Genomic DNA, 9,765 nt, shown 5'->3' on the forward strand with positions numbered 1-9,765 from the left:
TCTCTAGTAGCCTAGTGGGCATAGTAGCATGGTTGATACGGAGAGACTTAGGTGAGCTACACTTCTCGAGGCGACCCGCAGCCAGCAGAGTCTCTTTCAGATTTTCATATTTATTATCTGTGCTAATTGGATCCCGAGATAGTTTTTGTATTATTTTGTTTCCTAGAGATAGCTCATGCACTTGTGACACCGGGTTTTGGGATGATTATGGGAAATTTTAATATTGAGTTTGTTAAAGACATATGTATCTATTCAGTAAAACTTATTACTTATTGTTTAATGTACAAAAAGGAACGATTTCTAAAATGCTAAAACAAGAAATTTCAAGTAAATTGGTGTTGGCTTGCCTGACAATGGTGTCCGGCGCCATCACGATCCTTAGTGGATTTTAGGTCGTGACAGTCGTAGTAGGCTCCACGATCATTTCATGAAATTTGCTACGAAGGAGTAAAGCTTGCAGAACATGTCAACAGAGGTTAATGAAGCTGAATGGAATTTCTTAGTGGACTATTTCAGTTCTGATGCTTTTAAGTTAATTAGGAGTACATCAAAATTAAATGGATTTAACTTTATAATATTGCTTAGTTTCTTCTTATACTTTCTTACTTAATTAAAATATATTCATGCAGCAAATGGGTGCACAAAATAAAACTAATTAGGGAAAACAAGAAATGAATCATATTTCTGGCAGAAAGTCCTTCCAAGCAATATCTTATAATGCGGTAAGATATGTCGTTAATGCTGCTTTTGTGAAATTTGTTGGAGAAAAGTCAGGATATTGCCACGGTCAAGGATCGGTAATCAAGCCAGCTAGTAGGAGATCTATGCATGTAACTCAAGAGCAACTGCAACCACAACAGAAAGAGGTGGAAGAAGAACACCATAAATGATAGAGCGTAGACTGCAAACTAATAGAAGTGGAAAATCAACTTGAGGACTAGCGAAAAAAATAAGTAGTCATGGAAGCTCATCTACTGAGTGATAAAAAAAAAATATTAAAACAGGTCATGATGGCACTAGTATCCCATATTCAAAGTTACGAGGTATTTAGTTTGTTTAAGGCGTTAAAGTTTCAATTACTTGCTTTTGATCCTTAGAACAATTTTATTAAACTACTTAAGAATAAAAGAGATAGCATCACTTTTCATGTTAGTCATTATCACACACATATATTACTTTCTTCGACTATAGACATGACACAATTTTATATTAGAAATGCAATAGAACAGAACACTAAGCACTAAATGGTCCTGAAGCACATGAAAGTGAATTTGCTATTTTCAGCTATAATAGAAACAAAAGGAGCAGTAAGCTAGATGTGATCTTTGGCGAGGTGCTATTTTGTTGGGGTGCTGGAATACAATTATTCAAGTAAAGAATGACTTTCTAATAATTGGCTGTAATTTACTACTACTTCAACACTTGTTTTAAATACTATGATAAAGATATTTCTAAGTCTAATACATGATGTTCTGTTTTATATTCTATGGTACTAGCTTCGAAGAATGGACGTTCTCATCCACTAATCTGTTTGTCATTTCTACATAAGACTTCCAGAGAAGAGGAAGACCCCGTAGCTTCTTTAGTTTCAGATGAAATTTCTTCAGTTGCTTACTCGGCCTAAGCAAGCCTGACGCCGCCTTTGAGCAGACGATTCACGCGCAATTTTTAGTCTGACTCCAAGGCTATATAGTGAGTCGGGGGCCAAGGCTCCGATAGGACCGGGAGCCCGAATAAATCTTCCGACGAGGGGTTTGAAGGGCCCTAAAGAGGAAGTCCTTTCCCTCTTGATATTCAAGGTATAAAATGCTCTATGTGGATGTTGTCTGTTTATTTGAATCTTTAGAAACTATTGTGTTCTACTGAAAGGAAACTTGTTATACTATTTTTGATGTTATAAAGTTGTTGCTTCGAGGTTCTATCAAGTTTAAGTTTAGTTGTACAATATTTAACAGACTGGACTTCCTGCTGCAATTTCTGACATGATTGCTAATTTAAATGATACGGATAAGACAAGTCCTACAAGTCTTGTGGATGATACCATGGTAAGTAAACTTATTCTAGTTCACATGAAAGGAAGTTTCTTGGATGTATATGCAAATGAGTCTATTTGAATAAATCAATCTTTGTCTAGTATTTTGTTTCGACTATAGTATTGTATCTCTGGAAGTATTTAATAGGTTCTGATGCAACTTTATTTGGGGGAGTACTTTAATCAAGCTTGCACTGCTAGATTACATATCTATTTTTCTTAAGTTGATATATGATGTGATTAAGGTAAATTCCTGGTAAGTCTTCGCATGGAATAGCATATTCAAGTATTTACTACTGTTCTCAGGTTATTTATTTGAGATACTAAAATGGAATAGTATTACTATTAATCTGGCTGAAAAGAGCACCAGTTTGCTCAGGTGAGGAGATATATAGAAAACAAGACTGGTGCGATGGGTTATTCTCTGTTTCATTATGGTTAAGTGGTGTTAATCAAGTCAAACAGTGGTTTTTTATTTCTAGTGGGATGGTAAGTGTTCTACTCTTTTCTTTTCTTTTGGAATTGTTTCCTTTGACTGAGTTGACACAGCTATTTCCCGTGTTTGTGCTCTTTTTAAGTTCTGGTGCCGAGGGTCTATCGAAAACAACCTCTCTACCCCAGGGTAGGGGTAAGTTCTGCGAACACACTATCCTTTCCACACCCCACTTGTGGGATTATACTAGGTTGTTGTTGTTGTTGTTTCAGTTATTTATCATTACAATATGTCATAGGTTTTTCTTAAGTCTTTGGTTTCAAGAAGACATTGAGAACTTTTGGTCTGAATGCCCATGGGAGAATGACTTGAAATATGCAAAGGCTGTTTGTGACCGGGATTATATAACTTCGTGCCTGGCTGTGGAAAAAGAAAAAAGGAAAAAGGATAACCATACCAAATATCAAATAGTTTGAAATAAGCATTAAATCAAGAGTGCTTTCCGGCATGATGCACTTTACCTTTGCACATAATCCAGATTGTGGGTGATTGTTTCTTTGTCCTGGTTGTGCATTAGTAAACTGATATTCCCAACCATGTTTCTACGAGTGCTTCTGAGGTTGATGTTGTGTTTGCACAAGCTCTTTTCAAGTTCATGGTTCTTGTTATGGAGTCATTTTGGTCATCTTACCATCTTGATATTTTTTATGCTGCTTTTACATGGCTTCTCCGCGTTGTCCCTTGTTATCTTTCTTTTCAATAATGTGGTGCTTATGCTATTATAGGCCGGGGGTCTATTGGCAACAGTCTCTCTATCTTCACAAGATAGGGTAAGGTCTGTGTACACACTACCCTTCCCAAACCCCACTATGCGGGATTATACTGGGTATGTTGTTGTTGTTGTTGTTGTTGTAAGTTGTTGCAGTTAAATATGCTTCCACTAGTTTCATTTTGCACTTTTGTACTTTATTGCTTCTCTTTATCAAAATCTAATTATATTAATTTTTTTTAGGATGATCATGCGTATACCAACAATCCTGACATCCGGTTCATGTAGTGCACAAGCCGTTGGAAGAAGATTTATTTTTTGGGTTACTATTAGAATAGTACTTAAGGACCTTGGATATATGATGCTTTTGTTCGTTTTGTAAGTAAAAATATACTTTTTAGGACTATTTAGTTTTTGAAAGTTAGTATATCCACTGCATCAATTTTATGTGTGGACGCTTTATTTATATCTATATAAAATACAATTTATTATTTCTACATGTATTTGTGAAAATTTAAAGAATATATGAATTGTGTATTTAGTAACAATACATAAATTGTTGCCAAAGTAGTACTAGAGAATCTGTTGGCAAAAAAGTATTATCACCACAATAATAGTTGTTGCTAAAAGTCTTGATGACATATTATTAACTTTACCGCCAATTTTTTTGCAACAACTGATATTGTTGGCAAAAAGCTAATTTTGTCGCAACAATAATTTTATTTCTACATGTCTTCATAATTGTAATGATCCGACTGGTCATGTAGAGCATTTGCACTTTCCTCAGTAGTTTGAGGGCATGAGTATCCCCGCAAGATGTATTATGACTTGTGTAAATTATCGGCTCTGATTTTCAAGTTATTCGGAATTAATTTGGAAGAATGAACTTCATGATTTAAGCTTTAAGTTGGAAGAGTTGACCAAGTTTGACTTTTTTTTATTTGATCTCGGATTGGAGTTTTGATGGTTCCGTTAGGCCCTGATGGTTATTTTGGACTCGTGTGTATGCTTGGATTTGCATTTGGATATTTCTAGAAGGATTCGGCACTAATTGGCAAAAGTTGGAAATTTGAAGGTTTGGAAAGTTCATAAGTTTGACCGAAAGTTGACTTTGAGGATATCGGATTCGGATTATAGTTCCGGGAATTGGAATAGCTTCGATATGTCATTTGGGACTTGTATGCAAAATTTGAGTTCATTCCCCGGTTGATTTGATATGTTTCGGCGCGAGTTGTGAAAGTTTAAAGTCCAAAGTTCATCGATTTTGATTTGAGGCGCGATTCGTTGTTTCAATGTCGCTATATGAGATTTGATGCCTCGAGTAGGTCCGTGGTATATTTTGGGACTTGTTAGTATGATTTGATGGGTTCCTGAGGGGCTCGGGTGTATTTTGGATCGTTGGTTGAGAGACTAGTTAAGTTAAGTATTTGGAGTTTGACCATGGTCAATATCGGATCAAGAAGACCTCTTTTCGATATTTTGAGGGTGCGAGCAGATCCGTAGCGTGTTTTATGATTGAAATGCATATATTGCTTGTGTCCGGGAGGTTCCGGATGAGTTTTGGAGGTGGTTTCGGATCATTTCGGTGAAGTTTGGGTTTGTTGGTACTGGTACTTCGCAATTGCGAACTTCTTGTTTCAATTGCGAACTCTGCATTTCCGAACATCTGGTCGCAATTGCGAACCCTGGTTGCAATTGCAAACTGTCCGCAGTTGCGAACTTTTGGTCGCAAATGCAATATCTGCAGCCTGCATATAGCTAAGAATCCGAGACTTAGCTTCATTTTCTCATATTTTGAACCCTAGATTCGATTGGAGGTGATTTTGTGAAGGGATTTTCATACCACCATTGAATTGAACCGAGCGAAAGTGAATTTGTAAGGAAAAAGCTAAATTGAGTATTGAGTTAGCCGAATTGAGGTAAGTGTCTTGCCTAACTTTGTTGAGGGAATTTTTCCTACTATTTGACATTATATTTGCTACATGCAGGGGGTGATAAATATATGAGGTGACGAGCATAAATGCATGTGCCAGGGTTAATCATGCTCGGGGGTAGATTATGCAACGAACTGTGCCTTGTAGAATTACGTGACCTTCTTGATTCATGTCTTACTTGACTCATAGATTCTAAGAATATAGAATTAAATGTTAGAACCCAATAATTAGTTTATTATAACTTGATTAAATTTGACGGAATTCTGAGAAAACATTGATGTGTTTAATTCAGCCATGACTATGCTTAATCATTAATACATTGCTACGGCCGATATTCTTGAGATACTAGATTCTATACTCGTGTTGTAGATCATTCGTCAGATTTGTTGAAATACTTGAATAATAAGGTTCTTGGGGGTTTATTGAACTATTGTTGGCTTGAAAAGTTGTGATTGGGATTCATTTGGAATATTCGTTTAAACACTCTCCTTGATGTTATTTATGCTTCCTACCTTGTTTGCCATTGATATACATATACTTGATAAGGAAGAGTGTAAAGCACGAAGGGTGATGCCGTGCCATGTTATGAGAGTGTAAAGCACGAAGGGTGATGTCGTGCCATGTTATGAGAGTGTAAAGCACGAAGAGTGATGCCGTGCCAAGCTATGTGAGTGTAAGGCACGAAGGGTGATGCCATGCCATATCATTTGAGAGTAAGAGCACGAAGGGTGATGTCGTGCCATGTTATGTGAGTGTAAAGCACGAAGGGTGATGCCATGCCATTTCATTTATATTATCATGCTTTTATATTATAATAAGTTCATGGCACGATGGGTGTTTCTGTGCAGGCGAGGACGAGGGACATGCATTATATTGTGATATATTTTCCTTGTGTATACGTTCATGCCATTACATTGAGCTGTTACTGTTGTACTTATGGTTCTTATGTGACTTGTCGTTGCTGCCCTGTCCTTGTCCTCTATCTTAATTGTTATTGTGTTGTCATGCCTTTTGCTTGCTAAACTTGCAAACACTATGCCTTTTCTGTAGTTATCATTACATCCATGTCGTATCTATTTTGTTGCACTTTAGTACAAGTCTTCTACCATGTTAGTCATTCATGCCTCTACTTATTAACTTATAAAGATCATGTGTTCCCTTCTTATTTGTTATATCTATATCTAGGCCTTCCACCATGCTAGTTAGTTGAAGTTTATATTCCTTTTTCCTAATTGCTGTCATTACTCCTATGCCTTCCACCTAGTATATTGTTTTTTCCCATATGTATATCCTCGTTCATTATTGCTACTTGCGTATTTCCTACTCTGTCATTATTGTTATCGGCATTTTTACCATCCGGTTGGTACTGTTATACGCATACTTGGTGAGGATGAGATAAATGCACGAAGGGTGTTGCCGTGCCATTGACTTGATATCTGAGTACATTCCTCACGCTATGAAAGTTAAGGAGTGACTATCGTGGTTTAATTGTTTTCGCTCTAAGGAAAAGATTGGTCGAGATATTGGAAAATGATAAATTGTGATCTCTTCTAGAACTCAATTATTGCTTTGCATATTCGTTTCATGTGCTCTTTTCTGTTATATCGTAGTATTGTTCTATTGCTAGTTTACGGTACAGGTTTTATCAGTGAGTATCTTTTAACTAAAAAGCCTCGTCACTACTTCGACGAAGTTAGACAAGATACTTATTGGGTACATGGGGTCGGTTGTACTCATACTACACTTCTGCACCTTGCGTGTAGATTTTTGAGTGGAGCTGCTGGTGATGTCGGGAGCTAACTCTGAAGATGTTCGTGCGTTCTGGAACATAGTTGCCATTTGTCCATGGTAGCTTTAGATTTTGCTAATCTGTTTATGTAACTTTCAAACAGATCGTGTATTTATTTGTACCAGCTTCGTAAATTTCAAATTCTTAGAAGCTCATGATTCGTATTACTAGTCCTTGGGTTAATATGTAAATGTTCAGATAATTCTTCACTATTTTCATATAAATCTCATTTGGATTGTACTGACTGTCAGTTGGCTTACCTATTGGTCGAGTTAGGTGCCATCACAACTAGTAGTTTTTGGGTCGTGACAATAATCCACGACATCATTGACCTTTTACCAACAAAAATTAAATTATGACAACGATATATATTGTTGCGCTAAGTTACCTTTTGGCAACAACATTTTCTGTTGTTGCATATACTTTTCACATCGGTGTTTACTGCAATGGAGTGCAACGACTTCTTTGTCGTTGCCAATAATATTTTTGGCAACAACATTGAATATATGGAAGCAAAAAATGTTGTTGCGAAAGGCCTTCTTTCTAGTAGTGAATTATTAAGCCAAATCATACTCTCACATCTCGTGAAGTAGGGCTTCAAATTGAATGTTTGTTTTGCAATTAAGTTAGCCCTCGTACTCTTTAACGAAAGCTCAGTTTCATAATCTCAAAAAGGGAGAGCTCTACATCAATGGTTATGTTCATCGTCGAAAGTCCATAGTGGATGCCCTTACCTCTATTGGCAGTCCAATCTCCGAAACCGGCCTTGTTCTTCAAATCCTCTCTAGCTTTCCTGGTGACTACATGTCTGTAAGTACCTCCACATCTACTCGTGTTCCTCTCCCTACTTCCATAGAAACTTGCTCTCTTCTCTTTCTTCATGAGTCCTAATTGGCCAGCACTACACCTCCCTTCCTAGATTCTACTACAACAACCTTTATTGCGAAACAACAATCATCATATTCTAATGGTCGAGGTTGTGGTAGGCATTCCAATAATGGACGAAATTCTAATGGTGGTCGTGGAAGAGATCTTAATAACCATGGGTACATTAAGACCTATGATTTCAACCCCCAAAGTTTGAAACTCGAACTCGAGGTCCTTCTATTTTGGATCCGCTGCCGAACCCCTTCTTTCCTTCTATTGTGTCACGACCCGGATTTGCTACCCTCGTGAGTCGTGATGACGCCTACTAGTGTGAGCTAGACAAGCCAATTATGTGAACAACTTACCCTTTTACCCATCTTATATTCATTAACAATTGCGAAGTAATATCATTTAAATAGCGGAATTTAACATAAGCGGAAGAAAAAAAATAATAAGCTAGCTGGACATGACTCCAATACAATTGTTTGAGTCTCGACTACCCAGAACTGGTGTCCCAGTTTCACAAACGTTCTAAGAATACTACAAATAAAGGGGCTGAAAGAAACAAATACAACACTGTCTCTAGAAATGTATGAAAGAAACATGAATATTAGATAGAAGGAGACGCCAAGGCCTGCGGACGCCTGCAGGACTGCCTCGGGTCGCCTGATGAGCAAGAATCAGCAATCCCACTGCGGTCCGAAGTCTACAACACTGGGGTCTGCACAAAAGAGTGCAGAGTGTAGTATCAGCACAACCGACCCCATGTGTTGGTAAGTGCCTAGCCTAACCTCGGCGAAGTAGTGACGAGGCTAGGACCAGACTACCAAATAAACCTGTGCAATTTAACTATATACAGCAGAAAAGAAGTACAGAAAGAAACATTCATATACAGTCAAGTATGGGAGGGGGAAAAACATGCTGCGGGGAAACATCAAATAGTAACAGAAGAACAAGTAAATATAAGGATCACCACAGTTCAATTGAAAATAGGAAGGGGAAATCATGTTGCGGGGTACAACAAGTATCAACAGGAAACCAGAAATTTAGTGTAGAGAAACCGTAACACAGTTATGTTATTTTTAATCCTTTAGTTTCTGTTCACGTGACGTAGTGGGAAGCACGAAAATGAGAGAGAGTGTTTTTGTTATGTGTCGTAGTGGGAAGCACGAAATGCGAGAAGGAGTGGGTTTGTTGTTAGTGTTCCTTTTATCCCATTCCCTTAGGTATTGGAACTTTATTTTGGTTTATTGTTGTCTTTAAATCATTTATTTGCATTTCCTGTTGTATTGAGTTAATAGTCGTTTTTAGTTCTTTTAGTTCCTGTTCACGTGCCGTGGTGGGAAGCACGAAAATGAGAGCAGGAGTGGTATTCTTAGAATACAATAGGCACGGAATCACCCTTCATGCTTTACACTCTTTCCTCACCATGGAATCAATATAATAGGCACGGAATGGTACATCGTGCGGCACGGCATCACCCTTCGTGCTGTACACTCTTTCCTCATAAAACAAACAATGCACGGCATCACCCTTCGTGCTTTAGCTCTCTTCCTCACCCAAACAACAATCACAAACAATAGGGCAAGGAAATAAAGGAAATTTGCAATAAGAATCCCGGCTAGGGAATAACATCAATAACATCCACAGGGATAAAAAAATAAATCAACAATAGCCCGGCAAGGGTGACAACATAATGATCTCTTCTCTTTCTCACTTTTACTTCACAATTCACTTCACAACTCGAGCCAATGCTCTAGAGGTTCAATTATCACTTATACCTTAACAATTCGTTATACAACTTGAGCCAACGCTCCTCAGTGTTCATAGGTCACAATTCTTTCAACAAACTTTATACAGCAATTAGAAACCATCACCAAGGCATGAAAGATACAACGAAGTCATGATAATCACAATATAAAGACTCACGGGCATGATAGA

General features: G+C 37.6%; 1 long non-coding RNA gene across 1 annotated transcript; it reads left to right on the top strand.

Moving 5' to 3' along the window:
• Positions 1 to 961: 961 nt before the first annotated feature.
• On the top strand, positions 962 to 3,661 carry LOC109206113. Its single transcript, XR_002064787.1, has 5 exons — positions 962 to 1,043; positions 1,550 to 1,799; positions 1,956 to 2,045; positions 3,251 to 3,351; positions 3,478 to 3,661. It is a non-coding gene; the product is annotated as an uncharacterized LOC109206113 (long non-coding RNA).
• The last annotated feature ends 6,104 nt before the right edge of the window (positions 3,662 to 9,765 follow it).

The sequence above is a fragment of the Nicotiana attenuata genome, unplaced genomic scaffold (genome assembly GCF_001879085.1).
Source record: "Nicotiana attenuata strain UT unplaced genomic scaffold, NIATTr2, whole genome shotgun sequence".
NCBI lineage: Eukaryota > Viridiplantae > Streptophyta > Magnoliopsida > Solanales > Solanaceae > Nicotiana > Nicotiana attenuata.